Below are 22260 nucleotides of genomic sequence, written 5' to 3'. Positions count from 1 at the left end.
AGGACCTGACTTGGACCATTGCAGCATTGCTCAGCAGAGGGTGAGTGGCTGTGATTGACACCGGAACACATCTCAACCCTTCCCACGGCCTCCCACTGAGTTTTAATGGCATTCTTCCTTGACCTTTGTAACTAATTCACAAAGCAAATGGGCATCCTGGTGGGCCCTCTGATGCTGGCCAAAATTGTCAGCAGGGTTGCCTTGTAGGCAGATAGTCAAAACTCAGGCACTAGGCTACATAGAAAGACCCTGTCTCAAAAATCAAAACAAAACAAAATCTGAGCACAGGAAGTAGAGGAGGTTGGTTGCCTTGGAGCCTTGGGCTCTCAGGAGCCTGTAAGGTAGCTGCTTCCTGTTGAGGGAACTACCCGTAAGTGATGCTCCAGTTCATTCCTCCTGCCTTAAGAAGGGCCCTGTCAAAGTTTAAAGTGAGGAGGACAGAGTACTTAAGCAAGGACCCGGGGAGGTACCCATGGAAGCCAGCTCTACTCTCCCGGGGCAGTGGACCCCATGCTAGCTGCCTGCCCACAATTTCCCAGAAAGCCAGCTGTTGGTGCACCTGCATGCCTGCTCCAACCAGAAGTGCCCAGCTTTCCTCATTTCCTTGCTGTTGGGGAGTCAAGGGCTGACATTCTACACAAATAGTGGGAAGACAGAGGCCCAGCTCCCTGCTGCCTTTCTTGAGTATGGGACAGACTCTGTAAGATACTTCTTAGCCCTGCTTCACTTGCCCAGCTTTGAGTGAGGCCCATCACCACGGGGACTGTGACAACAGATCATTGTACACGCATCTGTCCCTCTTAATCCATCAGGAAACTGGATTCCTTAGGGAACAAGTAGGTTCAAGTATCCGGGTTCAGCGAGGAGTGATTGCTGGAAATAAACAGGGTGCTCGCTCCTTGGAAACATGGGCCTCCTTCCTTAGAGACAAGGCCCAGTCAGCAGACAGGTCTAATGCCAGCATCGGCTCCTTGTGAAGCTGCTGAGCTGTGTCTCCAATCCCAGCATTGCAGTGACCATGTATACTCCCCTCCTCAGCCGCCCCTGTAAACCCACCCTAAGGTTCCTTGAGGACGAAGGACTACACCGCCTGAGCGGTACCGGCGGCTGGATAGCAGGAAGAGTTTCAGGAGGATATAGGAGTCTGCTCTGAAGGCAAAGAAGCAAGTGTTTTAAGGGTGCTGGTGACCCCAGTATCCCATCTATGACCCTTCCCCAGATACACATCAGCCCCACCTGTTCAGAGGGACCCCAGGTTTCCCCCTACCCTGTCAAGTGTCTAGTGCACTCACAAGCCTGAATCCACTCCATTAGATGGACAAACAGAAAGCCCACCATGTGAGTGAGCCGAGCCTCATTTCCAACGCATACAAACCTTGGTCCTGAGAATTATTCTGTTCTTAAAAATAGAGTAAGTTCATACCTTGGTGTCCCTTCACCAGAACTGTGGGTTTTGGGTGCAAATGAGCTGTGGTGGTCTTATTGACTGTCCATTCAGAGCTGCTGCCACAGGCCCCGGTCAAGTGCTCTGTAGAAGATGGCCCATGCTCAACTGGAATGCACCTCTGTGTCTTGTTCAAAAAGAGGAAGAAAAGGGAAAGGAAACACTGTGCTGTGGCAGGGGCTAGTCCCAGGGAGCTGGAGTTTCCACCAACAAGTTTTGGGGGCAGTTGCAAGTGGAGTTGAATCTACCCGATCACCTGGTCTGTAAGGCCACCTACACCCAGAACCAGTCGTCACTGGGTCCTTACTCAGGGCAAAGGGTCTTTGGGAGACACTGAGACAGTCAGGTGGATTTATTTTGAAGCAACTACAGCTCTCCAGTTAACAGGAGACCCCCAAAACCTCCTTGGTCCATCCTAGTCTTCTAACGAGATCCAGAGAGAGCTGTATACAAAAATGAGAGATGAATGTCAGGGCCTTGACCAGACCCAACAGGGAGACCACTTAGAGGTGCTTGTTATTTCTAAATACACACACAGTTTAAATGTTCCTTCCCTGGCCTGTCATCTACAGAGTCACCCTAACCAGCCTTTCTGCTGTGGCCCTGAAGGGGCTGCATTTCTGAAGCAGCTGGTTCCAATGATGGAGGCTGGGAATGAGACCAAATGGAGACACAGGAACTGAGGTGTCCAGCCCTTGAGGAAAGATGAAACATGGGGAATATGGGAAGCTCCTTTTGCTTGAGGAGAGACACCTCAGAAGCACACAGTATTGAGGACAGCCTCCGGTGTGGAAGGACCTCTAGTTGAGCTAAGAGCATGACCACAAGGGAGTTTCACAAAACAGGGACCTTGCAAATTGCAGAGGCCCCAAGAATCCTGAAAAGCAGCAACCAAACAACCCAGCAAGCCAAATCCTGACACAATATTCCCAAGGACAGACAACTGTCAGGATGGTCATCACTGCTGGCAGAATGCAAAGAGCACACTTAGGAAATTAAGGGGCTGGGAGCCACTTTTTAAAAAATACTTTGTGTGGGTGTTTGAGTGCATTTATGTCAGTACACCACAGGTATGCAGTGTCTGGGAGGTCTGAAAAGAAACTATAGTCACAGATGGTTGTGAGCCACTGAGTGGGGTGCTGGGAATAGAACCTAGGTCCTCTGCCAAAGCAGCCAGTGCTCTTACCTACTGAGCTGTCTCTCCAGCCTTAGGAGTTACAACTATTAATGGACAATTTTTTTTAGATGGAAGATAAGTTTGTGTTTATGTTCAGAAAACTTAGGTGTGAGTGTACATTTAACCCAGTTTAGTAGCGAGTTCTTTAGCCTTTCCCTTTTCCAGATTGGCAATTCGAGCCACAGATTTAGGACCCAGGACATTGCCTCCCCAGTGGCATCAGATCTCATCATATCTGTCGTTGTAATTGGTCCTAAAGCTTCCACCAGCTTAGCCAGAGCACCCTTGTCTTCCAAGTTAACCTGTGTGAGGGCAATGGTGGTACATGTTTTCCTGTGGACCAGTGGTCCCAGCCTGGCTTTTCCCTTGATGATGCAGTAGAGGACTCCCCCATCTTCTGACACAGGCCAGGCAGGAAGAGTACCAGCTCAATGGGGTCTACATCGTGGGAGATTACCACCAGCTGAGCCTTCCTGTTCTCCACCAAGATGGTGACTGTATTGACTCCTGCTCGAAGACCAGGTTGGGACATCCCCTTTGCCAGCAGCCTTCTTCTCAGCACGGCCAACAGTCTTTGCTTCTTCTCCTGCTTTGTCTCTGGCCTGTACTTGTGGGCAAGCTTGAGCAGCTGGGTATCTGTTTGCTGGTTCAGGGCCTGGGTGAACTGGTTAATGGCAGGAGGAACTTTAAGCCGCTTATAGAGGATGGCCCTTTGCTGCTGCAGCCGAATGTACCGGGGCCATTTGACGAAGCGTGTGAGGTCTCGTTTGGGCTGGATGTCCTGCCCAATGCCAAAGTTCTTAGGCCTCTTCTCAAACAAAGGGTTCACCACCTTCTTGGCCTCCTGTTTCTTCACGACAGCAGCAGGCCGGGGCCACCTTCTTCCCCTTGGCCTTCTTTCCCTTGGGCATCTTGCTCGGCTGCAGAAGAGAGAGAGCTTAATGGACAATTTTTAAAGCAGTTTTGTAATTGGTTTGTTTGAGACAATGTCTCATGACCACATACACACCTGTTAGTTTTCCCTGTTAGAAAGATCTTGCGTTATAAAATACATTGTCAGAACTAACAAGTGCTGACAAATTAGTCAGAATTGACAGCTCATACCGAGGCTCCCACTTGGTGTTTCACATGCACTCTGGATAGATACATGGAATCCCATCAAGGATACCAGTTATACTGCCCACCCCACCCCACCCCCACCCAAGGTCATACAGCTGGAGTAAAGTCACTCAGGTCAGCTCCTTTCCTTTGCCAATATTCATTCAAGGCTCCTTTGAGCCTTTTCCTGGCCTGGAAGCTCATTTCTTTGTGTCTCTGAGTTAGATGTCATTATTGCTCCGTTAATGAAGAGCATTTCAGTTGCAGTTATGAATAAAGCTTCTATAAATGTATCTGTGCAGGTTTTTGTATGAACTTAAGCTTTCGGCTCCTTTAGGTTAAAAAAGAATGCAATCATGGAACATTATTAATAAGTTAGTTGTATGAGACACTGCACCTGTCTCCCACAGCAGCTGTGCTAATTCACCTTCTGCTGGCTATGATGAACGTTCCAGGTGCTCTTCATCCGGGATTTTGTTTTGGGACATTCTTGTTTTATTCCATGGCTGTGTTGGTTGCTTTTCTCATCCTGTGACCAAAAGCAAACTGATGGAGGAAGGGCTTATTTGGCTCACAGTTTGAGGATATGCCCCATCATGGTGAGGAAGGCACAGCGGAGAGAGTGGCTGTAGATTCAGTGGCAGGGATGGAAGGCAGCTGGCTACCTTACACTAAAGTCAAGAAGGAGAAGGTTTATCTGCTGATGCATGGACTGCCTTCCTTTTGTTCAGCCCAGTGCTCTAGACCCTGAGAACTGCCTTACACTTTCCTTTGCTCAGTTAAACCTCTCTAGAAATATATTTACACAATGGAGTACTACTCAGCAGTAAGAAACAATGACATCCTAAAATTCACAGGCAAATGGACAGAACTAGAAAAATCCATCCTGAGTGAGGTAACCCAAAACCAGAAATACAAATATAGTATATACTCACTCATAAGTAGATACCAGACATAAAGCAAAAGATCTCCAGCCTACAATCCACAACCCCCAGAGAAGCTTGAACCCTCTTCCAGAAACAGATGGAAGCAGATGCAGAAATCCACAACTAATCAATGGGCCAAGCTCCTGGAGTACAATCAAAGTGAGAGAGGAGAGACAATATGAACAAAGGAGTCAAGATCGTGATGGGGAAACCCACAGAATCAGCTGACCCGAGCTAGTGAGTGATCAGTGACTCGGGTCTGACAAATGGGGAACCTGTGAAAGACCAAACTAGGTGACAATGGTGTGACTAGGACAATATATGAGGCCTCTGGCAGTGGGTCCAAGATCTAACTCTAATGCACAAACTGACTTAGTGGAGCCCATTCTCTATGGAGAGATACCTTGCCCAGCCTAGACACAGGGGTGTGGGGTGGAGAGGTGCCTTGGTCCTGCCTCAGCTAGATGACGGGACAGGCTTAGTAGACTTCCTAGGGGAGGCCTCACCCTCTCCATGGAGCAGATGGGAGGAGGGGGGAGTGGAGGAATGGGAGGAGAAGAGGGAGGGGGACCTGGGATTGGAATGTAAAAAATAAATCAATGAAAAAATGAAAAAAAACCAAAAACCTCTCTAGAAACACCCTCACAGACATGCCCACAGATGTATGTCTCCAGGGATTCAAACCTGGCGAAGCTGAGCTGATAAAGTTCAGTCCAGTAAGGTGTAACACAGAGCACTACTTCACTTGCTTATTTGCCTATGTGGGTTCTTCTTGCATGAGGTTCCTGATTAGACTTTTGCCCATTTTCTGTTTGTTTTCTTATTTATTTTTGAGAGTCTTGTATATTTTGGATCAGCCTATCATATGTGTCTTTTGCAATATTGCCTCCGAGGCTTCTGGTCTTACAATATAGCTGGGAATGACCTCCAGCCTGCAATCCTCCTGCCTCAGGCTTTTGATGCTGGTATTACAGGCATTATAATATCGGCTGTCTTTTAACAGTATCATTAATTTTAGTAAGGTCCAGTTTATTGGTTTTTCTTTCACAGAACGTTCTTCTGTTTAAATATCCAGCGGGTTGTGGTGGCTCACCCTACACCTGTGATCCCAGCACTCGGGGTGAAGAGGCAGTAGGATTTTGAATTCAAAGTTTTATGAGGCTACATGAGACTCTTAAGATAACTAAACAAATAGTTAATAAATATTCAGTATTAAACACAGGGATAGTCAACTTCTCCCCTGCTTTATTTTCCTGAACTTTATATTTAGGTCTGCGATCAGTTTTGATTAGTTTTTGGAAGGTGTAGGTCCTGTTCTTTCATAGATTGTTGTCCAGGGGTGACCCTTCCTCTACATACTGCCTTGGCTGGATAGTCCTGTGTGTGTCTGTTCCTAGGCTCTCTGTTGGCTTCACTGACCACACCATCTTGACTATGTAGTTTTGTTGGATGTCTTGGATGTGGTGGTGTCAATATGGATGTGTGCCGAGTGTCCGTAGGTCTTCAGAGGTCAGAAGAGAACGTAAGATGATCTGGAGCTGTGGTTGCTATGATTGTGAGCCACTCAACATAGGAGATGAGAACTCAACTAAAGTCCTCTTCAAAAACAGCTAGAACTCTTAACCACTGAGCCATCACTCCAATCCTGTCTTCTATTTAAAAACTAAGCCAAGTTTTCATTTGGGGTGGGTTGGTGATGCTTGGTATAGTAAGACAGCGCTCTGCCACTGAGCTAGGCCCAGTCCATATCTCATTTTTTGTGTATCTGTGTATAAAACAAATCCTATTTATTTTTAAAGTTTTTTTTCATTAATTATTTTAGTTAGTATGAAAATATAGTATTATAGGACTGGGCAAATAGCTGACAGCTTATACTGCTTTGGCAGATGACCCTAGTTCCCAGAACCCACACTGGGTAGCTCACAACTGTCTGTAATTCCAGGTACATGGGATCCAATGCCTCTTCTGGCCTCTACATGAATGACCTAGGGCATGTGCGCGTGCGCACACACACACACACACACACACACACACACACACACACACACACACGAATATTAAACAAATATTTAAAAATAAACAGACACGGTATTGTATTTTTACTTCAATTATTCATTGTTGGTATATAAGAAAGCAATAGAATTTTGTTTACTAACCTTATATCTTACTTTCCTATAATCATACAAGTTCCAAGAGTGTCCATTCTTTGATTATTTTCTATGTAAAGGGCTATCTACACACACATGTAAGAGAGAGGGCAAAAACCAGACTTGCTTTTATAGAAAACTTACTCCAGTGTAATAAAATTAATATTTATGTGAGGGCTCTTCCTTAAGACCTAAACCCATTCACAGGGTCTCACTTCTCAACCCTGTTGTATCAAAGATTAAGTTTCTGTGGTGGTTTGAGAAAAAATGACCCCCAAAGAGAGTGGCACTATTAGAAGGTGTGGCCTTGTTGGAGGAAGTATGTCACTGTGGAGATGGGCTTTGAGGTCTCATATATGTTCAAGATGTCACCCAATGTCTCAGACCACTTCCTGTTGTCTGAAAGACGTAGCATTCTCAGCTGTAGCGCCATGTCTACCTTCACACACTATATCCTGCCATGATAATGGACTGAACCTCTGAAACTATAAGTTGCCACCTCAATTAAATGTCTTCCTTATGGTGGTGGCGCACACCTTTAATCCCAGCACTCGGGAGGCAGAGGCAGGCGGATCTCTGTGAGTTCCAGACCAGCCTGGTCTCCAGAGCGAATTCCAGGACAACCTCCAAAACCACAGAGAAACCCTGTCTTGAAGCCAAAGAGTTGCCATGGTCAAGGTATCTTTTCACAGCAATAGAAACCTTAAATTTCTAACACGTGAACTAAGGGAGCATATTCAAATCATCACATATGTGTTGCGTGTTTAATTAACTAGTATTTTCCCAAGGAGTTTGCATTTGTGTTCTTAAGGGATGATAGTCTACATTTGTCATTTGTTGTGGCTGGTTCTGGTTCTGGGGTAATGCTGGCCTCACTGAGTGAGCTTAAGGTCTCCCAGCGCTCTGCCTTCTCAGAGAGACTAGAGGGGGTTATGTCGCTCTCATGTGAGTGTTTGGCAGGACTCACCAATGGGCCGTCTGGGCCTGGTACTTCCTATTTTAGAAGATTATTGAAAAGCTATTAGATTTATTTAATAAAGATTGCTTCAGCCGGGCGTTGGTGGCACACGCCTTTAATCCCAGCACTCGAGAGGCAGAGGCAGGCGGATCTCTGTGAGTTCGAGGCCAGCCTGGTCTCCAGAGCGAGTGCCAGGACAGCCATAGTTGTTACACAGAGAAAATTGTATCAAAAAACCAAAAAAAAAAAAAAAAAAAAAGAGTGTACCAATTTTTCAATTGTCTGTTTCTTCTTTGGGAATTTTGTGGGATTCTGTATTTTCCCATTTCATCTAAGTCGGGCATCTTCAATCTGAAGACTGCAAGCCACCTGCATTTCAGAACAGCCCAGTCCCAAGTGTCTGGGAAGTTGACAGGCTTCGGGCTTTGAAATGTTCTGTGATGAGAAACCACCATGGGAATCAATGAGTCTTGTCACCTCACTGCATGACGAGGCATCCCAAGCAGGCTGTGGTCTGAATGCCACCAAAAGAGCCTGTGTGTGTGTGTGTGTGTGTGTGTGTGTGTGTGTGTGTGTGTGTGTGTGTGTGCATGAATATTCATGTAAACATTGGACTTGCAAATTGAAGCAATTTAAATGTCATGAGCACCTGTGGCTGTCTTTTGGAGAAGATCTGTCAGGGAGAATGCATTGTGATTACAACCACAGTGGAAGGAGGGGCCTCCAGCCCTGTGTGCAGCTGCCAGGCTGCCCCTAGCATTCACAGCCCCAGGAGAGTGAGGGTTAGTGCTAACCTGGTGAGACTAAAGTTGTGATTCCCTCCAAAGCAGCTGGTTGAGGCCACAAGCATCTTGGGGACAGCTGTGTTTCCCTGGCCAGGTGACTCCTCCAGGTGGATCCTAGCCCAGCCTTCCCGCCCCTGATTCAAAACACATTCTAGAAAGCTCCTCTGCTGTGACTCACCTGCAGCTCAGGTGTGATGGGGGATGTCTTTCTGTATGTATGTTTCTCTTATTGGTTGCTGAATAAAACACTGATTGACTAGTATCCAGGCAGGCCTATGAGAGGAGGAGAATTCTGGGGAGAGGATACAAGAGAGAGGCCTCGAGAGAGGTGCTGTGTAGACTATCAAAGAGTAACACACTGGAGCCTTCTCCAGGAAGCCAAATCCACAGCTTAAGAGAAATGTGTTAATAATTAAGAGAGAGCTAGCCAGTAAGAAACCTGAGCCATCAGCCAAACAGTTTATAGTTATCATAAGTCTCTGGGTGTTTGTTTGGCGCCGAAGGGGACCAGGCAGGACAGAAACTCCATCTACAAGGGTGAGCTTTAGTGGGAGAGAAGAGAAGTGGGGCAGGGATTCAAAGTAGGGTAGCTCTCTCTTTTCTCCTCTCTTTTTGGTTTTAAAAAACAAGGTGTTTTGTTTTTTCTCTCTCTCAGTTGTTTTTGTCTTTGAAGCAGGCTTTAATAGAACCTGGACTGGCTGTAGACAGCTGCTTCTACTTCTCAAGTGCTAGGATTACAGTTAAATCATACCCAGCTTTGGTTCCCCACAATTGACTGGGGTCCCCCTAAGACCAGGCTGAAGGTTCTGAACTGGGTGAGCAGAGTTCCCTTGACAAGCAATTACTACAAGGGTTAATTGTGCTGAATACATAATTACCATACACCCCAGGATAGTTGTGAGCTCAATCCAACCCAGAGGCCGAGGGTTCTACTGACCATCTTCCTTTTTCAGTTGAGGAAGAAGAACACAACGGTGGGTACTCGGGGCCTGCTCTCTGACAGGCTGGTGTGCCTAATCTCCAGGCTCCTCTCCCATCCAGCCCTGAGGCCTGGCTTAGCTTTACTGCATGCCACTTTTGAGGTTTGGTCAGGGAGAACTTGTAGTGCCTTTCTGGAGTGTGAGACGTGTTCCCACCCAATGAAATCCTGGTGTGGCTGGCTAGGTTTGCACAAGTTCTGCTGCTGCATCCTTCCAGGGAGAGAAAGGGAGGTAGCGCTTGTTTCTGCTAGAGCAGTCTCCCATGGAGGCATGGGTTTGAATCCCAGTTCTGAGACCAGGTAAAGTGAAACGCAATTAATGCATATCACAGTGGAGTCAGAGCTAGTTTGATGAGCAGATGGTTTATTAGGAAAGTACTAACGAGACGAATTCAGTACTGTACAACCAGGCGGGTCAGGGAACATAGAGAGCCCCGTGCATGCGACCCTCATAGTTAAAGTGTTGCTACATCACTCTGACCACGCCCAAATGTGCGTGTGTGTGTGTGTGTGTGTGTGTGTGTGTGTGTGTGTGTGTGTGTGTGTGTGTGTGTGTGTGTGTGTGTGTGTGTGTGTGTGGTGTGTGTGTGTGTGTGTGTGGTGTGTGTGTGTGTGTGTGTGTGTAACCTGTGGTGTCATTCCTCAGGTGTCATCCACATTGTTTTGATACATGGTCTCTTATTGGTCTAAAATCATCTGTTGGCAAGATGATTGGCCTCAAGCCTCTGCCTCCCCAGTGTTGCTAGCACACTCCACCACACCAGAATTTTTTGTTTGAACAGGATCCTCAGTATTAAACTCATATCCTCCTGCTTGCAAGGAAAGCATTTTACCAGCTGAGCCTTATCCCCAGGGTAGAACCACTTTTGAAGTATGGCTGCTGTTCCTTACAGCCTGCTCCCTGTTTCTCCCTACCGAGGACAGGGGCACTCTGTAGACGCTCCTGCATACCTGGGAGGCCCAGAGCCTGCCCAACCCATTCAAGGCTTGATGTCCTTTTCTGAGGACTCCTTACCAGCCCTGGAGAACCCAGTGTCCTCAGTAAGTACTGGGGAAGGGCTGGCAGTAACTCGGCACAAACCAGCTGTCAGAAACACTGTATACAGAAGACAGAAGACCATGACCAGCTCCAATCCCTCTTGCTGAGCAGGGCCAGATCCTGAGGGGGTCACCAGGTGCTCCATTCCTGTCGTCCCGAGGACCCAACAGCTTCAGATGTTCAGAGGAAGCTGTACTTATGGAAGGTCAGCCTGTCTCCATACTGACTTCCAAACAGACACACATGGCACCCTGGGCAGCCCCATTCACAACTTCAATTTCGCAATCCCCCACACTCAGTGACTGCAGAGACGTAGGAACCAGGGTGGAACCCCAACAGGGGAGGATGAATGCCTTATTTGCCTCAAAGCCCAGTGGCATTTGAGTGAGACTGCTTCTGTACAAAACAAAACAAAAAAATCTTCAGTGTTCAGCCTGGAAACATTCAGTCTAACAAATGAACCAATTATGTCTTTGTGACAAAGTCATTATTGGAAAGAAGATGAGATTTCTTTTGAAGTGGGGTGAGGGATTCAGAGCAAAGTGATCTCAGCCCAGGAAACACACCTTCCTTCAGTCCTTCCTTTTGGGGTTCCTCTCCTATGCCCATCCTGAGGGGCAACAGGGTACAGCCCTACCCTGTTGTTACCCTGCTACAGGTAGATAGTGTAGGGTTATGGTACTGCCATAGACACTAAAAGAGGTACCAGGCTACACCACCAAAAAGGACGATTGGCTCAGGGGCTGGAGAGCAGCCTCACACCCTCACCCAGCACTCAGTGGCGAAGAGTGCAAGACCATCATTACCAGCTGAGGTTTTCTCCCAAGGATTTGGTCTGGCTTCTGTATCCATTCATCTGACCCCTTACCACAGCCCTGTTTACAGGCAGGGGCTTCCCAACTCAATCTGCTGATCTGTAGCCTTCAGTGGGAACCACTGTGTGGTGACTGGAGGCTGCTGCTGTCTCTGTGGAAAGTTTGCTCTGTAGCTCATCTACAGGAATGGTCCAGGGATAGGTGCTAAGACCTTCGGAGGCAATGGCCCTGTTCTAAAGTGCCCAGCCCAAGTGGAGCCAGGCAGGTGGGGCAGTCAGACTTGTTCCTGGCCCAGGTCTGGGTGACTATTCCTGGCATTAGGGAGGCCTTGAGAGCTAGGGGGCAGCTCTCCCTTAATTCTTGAACACATGGAAGATGTAAGCAATACCACATCTCCTGCATCAACAGGGAACCAGCGTAGATGCTGAATCTTCTAATGGGCAACAAAGGCTGAGAGCTAAGAGAACAGTAGAAAAGACGGGAGGCCCAGCCACCGGAGACTCGGTCTCACCCTGAGCGCCCCTCCATCTGGTTGTAGGGTCCTGGCATGCAGCTCCAGGTAACAATCTAAAATCTTTACCAGTTGGGGGGGGGCATGGACCCAGGACCACGCTAGATAGGCACTGATCACACATCTTTCCCAGGGTCATGGTGGGGGTTCCAGGCCCCAGGACCTTACAGCACCTGGCAACCTCTTTGCATCTTCAAGAGCATTCAGAGTTCTGGATGGGCCAACAGCTAAATAAGAGCAAAAGCAGAAACCATCTGTCACAATGTGCACACACACACACACACACACACACACACACACACACACACACGGAGAGACACACATACACACACATACAGAGACACATGTGTGTAAGCAGGCATGATATACACGGGCACAGGCACATCTGAAACACAGACACATGCACATTTGCGCACGAAGACACAAACACACAGGTGTACACACAGATACATGCTCATGCCGATGTAGCTGAGCCAGCACTTGCTGATTGCTGGTGCCTTTTGGGAAAGCATCATGGGCACAGCCAGCTCTAAGACCCCCAGGCAGCGGGGAATACTGTCTTACCTTGGCCCAGTATCCCAGGAACACTCTTCCTGATTCCACCCAAGTATGAACAGCAGCAAGAAGTCACTTCTTCTCTACCAAGGCTTAAGGAGCAGCTGCCAGGTCTCCAGGGGAACCTGAGGATCGGGTCCAGTGACAACGCCCTCTCTGCAAGAAACAAAGGTGAAAGGAAGACACGCTCTGCTCTCTGAGCTCTGCAGAAGCCTCGGTGTGGCCACACAGCACACACTTGTCTAACCCCAGCCCCAGTCTTCAGGCTGATGAGAAGGATCCCGCCCTCCCCTTGTGTACCCTCTTCTCTTCGTATTACTGGGAATCTCAGGAAGTCCTTCTGAAATTGCCACAAATCACCGGGGAAAGGAGGAAGAGGGCTTCTCATCTTGGGGTTATTAGTGTCAACAGTAAAAGAATTTAAGAGTGGACTCAAATGCTTGAGGATAATGTTAACCATCAAAACAAAAATCAAAACAGAACAACAACAACAACAACAAAAAACCCCTCAAGGACAGGAAAGGTGTAAATCTTGGCAAAGGAGGGAAAAGAGAGAACACTGTGCCTTTTTCACTCAAGCATGGAGGTTTGGCAAGCAGGCAGCCATATGGCAAACAAGCAACTGAATGGCAAAAGGATGGATGGCTTTAGAAAAAGAAAGAAGAAGCCCAAAGTACCTAAGAAGGCATACTTAGGCTCTTACCAGCATTCAAAAGAAAGAGGCAGAAGGGAAAGTTACACCCTTCTGACTCAGGACTCAGAAGCTGAAGGACTTAACAGGCCCTGATGATGGCTCTGGGGCCATTGCACAGCTGGTGGGAGGGAATTCTGGAAAAGAAAAGTACATTATTTCATTAAAGGGATAAATATTCCTCCCATCTCTTTGGCAAAGCCTCAGGCGAATCTGCTTTCCAGAGGGGGGTGTTCCCTTAGCCAGACAGTTGACCTGCCCAACTGGAATAACTATTAGGAAAAGAGACAATGGTATGTCTCCACCCAGAGGAAGATTCATTCTTTTGACTAGGAGGCAACAGCTTTCCCTTAATGAGCCTTCAATGCTACTGCAATGTTCCTTTCAACCCTTACAGCTAGGGTTTATTATTGCTGTTTGTTTGTTTGTTTTTGAGCAGAGAAACTGGAAGAGTCAAGCATGTAAGGGAAGCCAGGACTGTTTCCTCACGTGCTTGAGATCCTGGTGATGTGGCTCAGCTGGCCTCCTCCAAGACCACTGTTCACTCATCTCCTTGGGGGCTGAGACCCTCAGGTCCTGGTTTTTGCAGTTTGTCTGTGTATGTATGTCCCTGTGCATCTTCATCTCTGTGTGTGCTTGAGAGCCTAAGTGCATGTGCAGCTTCCAGAACACAGAGCCGCTGTGCTGACCTGACCGAGCAAGGGAGACGCCAGCAGTGTGCATAGCACCAGCTGGGGACAAAGCCACACAAAGACCTGAGTCTCTCAGAAATGGCCACACGGATCTTCCCCCTCCTACTAACCGCTGACCTTGACTCCATTTCAATCACGGTAATTTTCCATCAACACTCAACCCAGCCTTGCTGTGGATTTTCTCCTATAGCTGCTATGGTCTGGGAGAATTTACAGACCAAGGTCTGAGTGCCTTGAAGTGGCCATTTCAAAGCCATCAAAGGAAACTCATCTAGCCTGCAGGAACAAGATTAGCAGGGCAGAGACTGCAGCCCCTGAAGGAGCCTGGCTGGACAGCTGGATGCAGCCCATGCATCCCAATGCCTGGAATAAGGCTTCCTGCTGCTGCAGTTAGCATCCAGGTCAATGGTAGAGCCCAGCAGCAGCAGCATGAAAAACAGACCATTGCCTCAGCCTGTCCAGTGGGTGCAGTATCCACCTTCCAAACAAATAAAGACAAGGAACCACCCCTTCCTGCTCTCACCCAGTCCTCCTGCCCCTCTTCCTTCCCCTCCTGCCTCCTCCTCCTTCCCCTCCTCCTCTTTCCTTCCTTCCCCCTTCTCTTCCTCTCCTCCTCCTCTTATATGCCCTGGGAAATTGTGCTTGTTTGAGACAGGTCGGGAGGACTTCTGGGAGAAGGCCCTAGCGCAAATGCTTACTCTGAATGCTCCTGGAATGAAATAAATCTCATTCCATATACACCTTGGATATGCCTGACGAGGCACCCTAGTGAGGGTGACTGACAGCCCATGACATCCAACAGAATGTGAATTAGGGTGCCAAGTGCCTGCAGAAAGATGGGTTCATTCAGTGGCTTGTTCAGGAATAGGTTCTACAGGGATATTTCTGAGGGAGTGGAGCCCCAGTTGTGGTTGGAAAGTGGCCACAGGAGCCACTTTCAGGAATATGGGCTTCATTGGAGACACATTTGGGGAGATTCTCATATAACTGGAGTAAACTCACCTTTCATCATACTGTGTGCACAATTGTAGGGGTACAACCTTCAGAGGCTGTGGAGCAGGAGGGGCAGTGCCCTGCTTGGCAGTAGAAGGCCACAAAAGAGTTCCTGCCTCCACCAAGTATAGCCCATTCTTGGGGTTATTTTAAACCATGTTGGATATGAAGTAAAAGAGCCTAGGAGATGGTTTCTCACCTCAGACTCCCTAGGAATAAGACAGGTCCTCAGCCATGCACGCCACCAGTCTAGGCCTATTGGCCATCCTAGAACTGAAAGCCGTGGCCAGAGGCTTATGGTGGGGAGGACCAGAGGATGGTGGCAGATGGTGTTCTGCAGCCTCTAGGTGGCATCTTGCTGCCCACACTCAAACACGTGTTTTGGCTCCTCCTCTTGATCCTTCATGCTCCTTCTATACACTGGGCACTGGCGGGGGAATACAGCCAGTCCCAATGATTGTGGTGGTCCCCATTCTTCTCAAACGGACTGTGACATGACCGTCACTCAGTGTCTATTCCATGGCCGAGCATGATCTTTCAGGTAAGGGGCCGGAAAGCTGGGACCCTGATCTACTGCTAAAAGTGAAATTTTATTAGCACGCAGACCACTCACTCGTCATTCACACCTTTGTGGCTAGTTTGGACTGTGGTGGCCAAGCTAAGCAGTTGTGACAGAGATCCTCTGGCCCACAAAGCAAACTCACTCACTCAGACCCTTTACAGAAGGTATTGTGGACTCCTGCTCCAGGACAGAGGAGGATGGGGAGGGAGGACCCGAGGTCAGGGTTCAAGTGGTTCCCACTGGCAGGGCACTGATGACCCACCCCACCATAACTCAGTCAGGCTTCACAATTGGTGAAAAGTCAGTGTGAGAGCTTGGGTTGTGGAGCCCTGGCCCTGAAAACACTCATCAACGCTCCTGTGCTCTGCCCAGCACAGGGACCTTGCTGAGAGTCAACATAAGAAGCCCTTTCAGGTGCCACCACCACAGTGCCCCATCACCAGCCCCAGCCATAGCCCTGGCCCCTCTCTACCTGTATTTAGTGTGGGCTGCCATCCTTGACTCCTGCCCAGTTCTGTCTCCCCTGTGGGCAGAGCACCCCAAATATATACACAGCTATGTCAAGGCCCTGTTTCTCCATCCTGGACTTCTGTCCCTGTCAACCTTTCCAGGCCCATAGGATCCCAGCCCACAGACAAGTGTGAAGCTCTCTGAAAACAAGCCAATCCTTCACACTTGCGCTCACCTCTGCCTCCTGCTGAGGCCTCTGCCTCCAACCTCTGCAAGTAGGACATCTTGCAGATGTTGGCATTTGGTAAGTGACTATGAGCCTTAGATAGAGTGAGCTTGAGATGTGCACTGCCTTAGACAGTGCCAGAGGGTGTAGAATGAAGGAGTATATAAGCAGCCCCATAGGAGAGATGGGCAGGCACAGCCATAAGTTCTGGAATTTCCAGAAAGAGCCAGGTTGCACCCCCTCTGGTCTATACAGCCTTCAGTATAACCTGCTCCCAGCTCAGAACAATAATCAGCAAGTGTCTAACTGCTGGGATCGGTCTGCGCAGCATAGCAACAGATCCTAAAATGGCCAAGGCTCCCCCTGCACTCCTGTGGAGGGACATCAAGGCTGGCAAGCTAATCTGAGACTGTAAGAGAGCTGTGAGTCTAGGGAAGGCTCCCCAAGCCCCTGGCTCTCAATACTCAGAAGGCTGACTCTTGGCCTGGCAATGGGCGGGTGGGTAAGCCCTGTACCAGTCTCCCTCCTTCCCTAGACACAGACAGAGCAGGGCAAGCTGTGGCCAGCAATTTGCCAGGTCTGCCCTGTCCTCCGAGAGTAATTCAGCCTTTGGGTTGTCTGTGACTTCAGAGTTCATTGGGGATCATGAGGGGAATGGTCAGGACCAGGCTGCTTAAGGTGATCTGGCCCATTCCCTCCTGTATGGGGGGAGGGGGAACGGCAAGACCACAGTGAGGCAGGAGGAGTTCAGGGTCACTTGATAAGATCAACTCTGGCCATCCTTCCTCGTCTAGCCTTCTCCCCTTACCTAGAGAGAAAGAATTTATACCTACAGCACTCTCATTCACAGACACTCTGGAGAGTATGAATTTGCAGGCGGTGCCATTCATAAAACAAAAAAGCCTCTTTGTTATTATAAAGAAAAGCCCCATGTGACTGGAAAGGACAGACAATGTAAAACCTAATGAGGTAATGGGCCACAGTGAGGGCTGGTAGACTGGGAGGGAAGGGCAGTCTGTAACAGACTGGGTAGTATTTGGACCACTGTTTACTGAGCCTTCCCGCCTCAGGTGTGTGTGTGTGTGTGTGTGTTGTGTGTGTGTGTGTGTGTGTGTGTGTGTGTGTGTGTGCAGATATGTGTGTGTATGTGAGAGAGTGTGTGTGTGTGTGTGTGAGAATGTGTATGTATATGAGTGTGTGAGTGTATATGAGACAGTGTGTGTGAGAGAGAGAGAGAGAGAAGAGAGAGAGAGAGAGAGAGAGAGAGGGAACATGGGTGTGGAAGCTAACGGTTGCTGTGTCAGGTATCTTCCTTTATCACTGTCCACGTTATTTTTTTTTGAGATAGCCTCTCGCTGAATCTAAAGCTTAACAATTGGCCAGACGGCTGGCCAGCAAGTCCCAACCTCTGCAGTCACCACACCCCAGTGTTAGGATTGCAGGCGTATGTCTGAAGGGAAATGCATGAGCAGTGCGTCTGGGGAAGAGGAGAGGCGTGGGGGGGGGGGAGTGGGGTTGAGATGTTTCGTATGAGAGAAGAATTAAAAAAGCAAGCACTTTGCTAACTAGTTGTCTCTCAAGCCATCTGCTGCCATTTCTAAGGAGCCTTTACTTCTGCCTGCCCTCAGATGCCCCACAATCCTACCCCGTGGGAAGCTGGCTTGAGGCAAAGTGTCCTCTAGCCAGAGGTGAGAACCATAGCCTGGACAGCCAGGAAAAGGCCAGAGCCTAGTTTTGCACAAGTTATGGGTGAGTCCTCCGACATGCCTGAGGCTGTGTGTGGGGGAATGAAAGGCCTCCCTCTACCACCCTCTTCCCTGGCATGGCCACCTCTAAATCCTCTTCCTGTGGGTGGGGACACTCCCTTATATGTTTGCTATAATCAGATTTATCGGGCAGGGACAGAGCACTAATCCCATTGAGACGCCGATGTTGAAGAGCCAGATGTCCATGGGGAAGTGTGGTGGCCAGCTTTGGCAATAGGTAGTAATTAGAAACTGGGAGGAGCAGGCAGGATATTTGCTGCACTACCCACACAATTACATGGCAAAAAAGCACACAGCAAATTGTGGGGCTGGAGATTCAGCTGCAATGAGAATGAGATGGCGTGGCAGCGAGTACACAGGGATGGACAGGGGGCTGCGTCCTGTATGCTTCACTCTAAACGTACACTCTGAGATGCATTGTGTGTCCTTCTTACACCCACTGAACCCCAGCAGCCAGCCTTGTCCCAACCTTGCAAAGCCTCCCTCCCAAGCCCAGCTGAGGGCTTTGCATGATCACTGGAATTAAGAAGCTAACATCCACGAGTCCCAGGCTTTCCTGGCATAGAACAGAGAACTTTCTTGGATGGCTCAACCTTGTCAAGGGCTCTAAGTGCACTGTGTTGAGCACTTGGACCAATGTTTAATCCTTCAACGTCAAATTAGCACCCTGCATCTTAGGAAAATGCAAACAAAAGGCATATCAGCAAAGCTGATTGAATTGAACACAGCAGATGCATCTTAGCAAGTGGAAGCTGGCTTTCAGGACACGGTTACCCATGAGAGGAAATGCTCCTGTCCTAGCTGACATGGACAAAGAGCCATGGGCTCAGTTCAGCCACACTGCTTTCCTGGCTGCAGGTATAAAGTGGGCCTTAGGCACAGGCTGGGACCCTTTCCTGCTCCACTGTGTTGGGTACAGAGAAGGGGTGTGGGCCTAGCAGTGCCCAGTCCACCTACACTAGACTCTGCTGCCACTGAACTTATCAGGGGTCTTGAAGTCATTTGCTGCTGCTTAGTGGATGTCCCACAGATTTGAACATTCTAATGGGCTTTTTGGCTGACAGATATTTGAAGGCGGGTCAGACATTCGTCAGTCCTCCCTAACCCTGAACACTAGCTCCCTTATACAGATGGCTTGGGGCCAATCTTGAGAGGGGCTAGAAACACTGAAGCAACTTTTCACCTGTTTCTGCCCTCCACCAAGGAAACAAGCCCCATGCCACATGCTGTGCTGAGGGTTCTGGGCACAGGCTGCCTTGCATCCAGCCTGCTGTACTAAGGCACTTAGGGTCTGGCACAGGTGGACAAGGGCAGAGCTGTTGAGAAGGTCATTTTCCTAATCCAATCGAGGCCTCTGGGCTGAGTTAGTGGTCTCCTGACAGCCAAACTGGTGCCAGGCCTGCTGCACAGCCGGGCACTGACAGGATGTGGAAGCTCAGGTTTTCTGTTGCCAAGTCCACAACCAGGCAGCAGCCTCCACGCCTCTGGACAGCAGGACAGAAGAGTCTGACTCTCACATCGGAGGTAGCCAGTGCACAGAGAGGTGGGAGGGTGGCACGTGCCACCTGCTGGGAGCAGAAGGCCACGGGGGTCCTGCCCACACATGGACTCGCCACACTCTTGGCGTAGGTGGGTGCTGTCTGTGGTCCTGAACTCCCGTCTAGGACTTGAGAACTACCCCACGAATCTCCCAATGGGATTCTATCTGAGGTCCAGCCTCTTGCAGTAATCCCAAACCAGAAAAGAACAGGGGCCCAATAGTGGGGCGGGGACAAAGTAAGGAAGTGGACAGAAGTTCTGGAAGAAGTTCCCAAGGACTCCCAGCCTTCGTACTGAATACTCCCCAACCTGGTAGCCACCCAAAGAGGTACCACCTGGATAGCAGAGGGATGTGATCAGCACACTCGTTTCATCTGGCTGGGGTCTGGTCTGCCTATTTGTCTCCCGTCTGAGATGCAAATCCTGAAACTTCAATTTCTAGTCCTGGTACACTTGGAGCTTGTCTGGGTCAAAGCTACCACTCCCAGACACCTGCAAAGGGTAACAGGGATTCAAGTGGATACTAAGACAATGTAGCATCCTGGGTCTGCCACTCTTTGGGACATTCTAGAAGGAGCTGCTCCAGAAAGCTGTCCTTATACCCTAAGCCCTCTCCTCCCTGTTAGCCACTTTACTAGAACCGGCTCTCAGGCATCCTGTAGGGGCTCCTAGATGATGGCTTCTCTGTCTTCCCCCAAAATCCTGCTCTGAGAACAAATGCTGTGTAGTCACTCTCACTCCTGGGCTGTATCACTTTAAGAGACCCCCCCCTCTAGTTTTCTGGGCCCCAGCTGCCCACCTGTGAAACGAGAATAGACCCACCAGATACAGACAGGCTTCTTTTGTCCCTACTATTTTCCAGACCTGGGAATAAGTGATGGCTTTGGTGTGGCATGGGAGCTCTTGCTCACACCAGGGCATCTGATGCAGGGCACTAGGCATGTCCAGTTAGTGTAGTGAGCCAGTCATTTCAGCTCCAATTTGGAAAGGACACCTAAAGCTTGCACTGCCGGTCTCCATACAGGTTGGTCGGTTCTCAGCAGTGCCAAGCTGTGCCTTAGAGGAACTCGGGAAGCTATCGTGTTTCCTTACATGCTCTCTCCATAAACTGTTATCTTGGGGTACCTGGTGTCAACCAGTGCCCCCCCAAGGAGCAGATGCATGGGGACTGGCCAGCTGCTCAGTGGCAGGCATTTGAGTCATTCTGGTATCCATTATGCCATCATCCCTGGTCTCAGCAGAGGTGGAGAAGGGAGGCCAGGAAACGTGAGGGCATTGGAACCTGCTAGTGCTGGCCTTCGAAGACTGTCTTCTATCTGCAGCCTGTCCTAAGCTAGACCATTGCTGAACCTGTCCTGGCTGGGGTTCAACCACTCTTACAGCCTAGCCTCATCCTGAAGGTCACTACACAGGGGAGGAGTACACGGGAAACTTCTCGTACCTCACCCTCTGTCTTTTGAAGCTCTTGTGCTTTTCAACCCCTTCATCTCCTTGCCGTCCGTGTGGGCTGATTACTGGAGTGAGTGAGTCCCACTTTTTATTGAAGCACAACTAGGGGTTTGGGAGGCTCAGAACTGCTCTTAAGGGGAAATACAGATGAGGATGAGAGCTCCAGCTCAGGGATCAGGGGCCAAGGCCATCTTTTGTTGGCCTGAGCCAGGGGTACATGCTACCATCCACTTGCAATCTCGTCTGTTGACAGACTATATATCTCCTCTGTGTACAAGCTTGGACTCACCATCCCATACTATGGTTTCTTTCCTACTCTGTCCTTTATTCTGCCTCCCTCCTTCTCCGTGAAAATGTAGATTTAGGGAGGGTGGTGGCTGGGCTACCCCTATCCCTCATAAAAAACCATCCCAGCTTCCTGACAAGAAACCTCAGCTTGCTTCTTTTGCCCACCCTGATGGTAATCCTGGGTGCTACTGAAGGCTCCTAATGATGCAGGTCACTCTTTCAATAACAAGAAGCTTTAAATGTGGAATCTGAGTGGGACCTGTTCCAGGTCAAAGCTGCCTAAGGACACAGGACTCCTGTCTGTCTAAGGTTCAAGCCTACACCCAACCTCCAGCCCCTTACTCCCCCTGACACTTTCTGGAGCTCCTCCCTCATGCTCAGGCATTTCCAATCCTGAGATGAGTGGGATAGTAACAGCCAGGGTGGAATAGGAGGCAAGAACACCAGAGGCCGACATGCCCTTTGTGCCTACTGTCCTCCCCAGGGTCCCAACCCAGCTTCACAGCTCACTGCATCTGGTCATGGCTGTCCCCACCACAAAGGTGGTGTTGGAGGGAGGCCTACTACCTAGCTGGCCTTAGGACACTAGGGAGGACAGGTCCTGCCACCCATGGAAGTTGGCACATATGTCTAAAACAGAAGAAGAAAAACAAAGAGATACCAGGAGAGACAGACACACAGATGGGGAGGCAGAGATAGAGGGGACAACAGAGACACTGTATGACATGTGCTGTGCCTCCCTGAGATCAGCAACACTGAGGCTGGCCTCTCCCTAGCATTTACTCATCTCAGCTGAGATGAGGCAACTCTTCCCACAGCTGGTTACTGCTTTCCTGCTATTGGCTGTGTCCCTTCCCACTGCTCAGAGTCACATATCAGGGTCCTATTGGGTCAGCCCCTGGCATGTTCCCCAGGACACCCAGGCTGGTTTGGATAGGCACATTGGAAGATGCTGTGGGTGCTTCCACTTAGGTGGGGTGGTACCGAGGCACCCTTCTGTGAACTCAGAATGACCCTCAAGTTGGCAGAAGCCACAAGTGTCCTTCAAGGCTATATCCTGTGTGGACAGGGCTGGGATGCCCATGCAAGTTGGAGGCAGACAGCTGGGAGTCTGGGGTCACACCTGGTGAGGGTCAGAAAAAGGCTCAGTCTGGGAACCTTACAGTTAGA

At 49.3% G+C, this 22260-nt stretch overlaps 1 protein-coding gene and 1 long non-coding RNA gene across 5 annotated transcripts in view; one reads left to right on the top strand and one right to left on the bottom strand.

Moving 5' to 3' along the window:
• The window catches only part of Ntsr1 (neurotensin receptor 1), a 41527-nt gene that overhangs the window by 15014 nt on the left and 4253 nt on the right, over window positions 1-22260 (top strand). The window lies entirely within an intron of this gene.
• LOC103159484 overlaps window positions 10075-22260 on the bottom strand; it is a 50033-nt gene continuing 37847 nt past the window's right edge. The window contains exons 4-7 of one of the 4 annotated variants that reach the window (XR_004770479.1): window positions 13138-13262; window positions 12444-12590; window positions 11880-12106; window positions 10075-10949 (exon numbers count right to left, since the gene is read on the bottom strand). This is a non-coding gene — a long non-coding RNA (uncharacterized LOC103159484). The remainder of the gene's footprint in view (window positions 10950-11879; window positions 12107-12443; window positions 12591-13137; window positions 13263-22260) is intronic. The other 3 variants (XR_004770481.1, XR_004770480.1, XR_003486254.2) reach the window with 3 other exon arrangements.

This window comes from Cricetulus griseus, chromosome 6 (assembly GCF_003668045.3).
Source record: "Cricetulus griseus strain 17A/GY chromosome 6, alternate assembly CriGri-PICRH-1.0, whole genome shotgun sequence".
NCBI classification, from domain to species: domain Eukaryota; kingdom Metazoa; phylum Chordata; class Mammalia; order Rodentia; family Cricetidae; genus Cricetulus; species Cricetulus griseus.
This window is presented reverse-complemented; position numbering and strand designations above follow the sequence as displayed.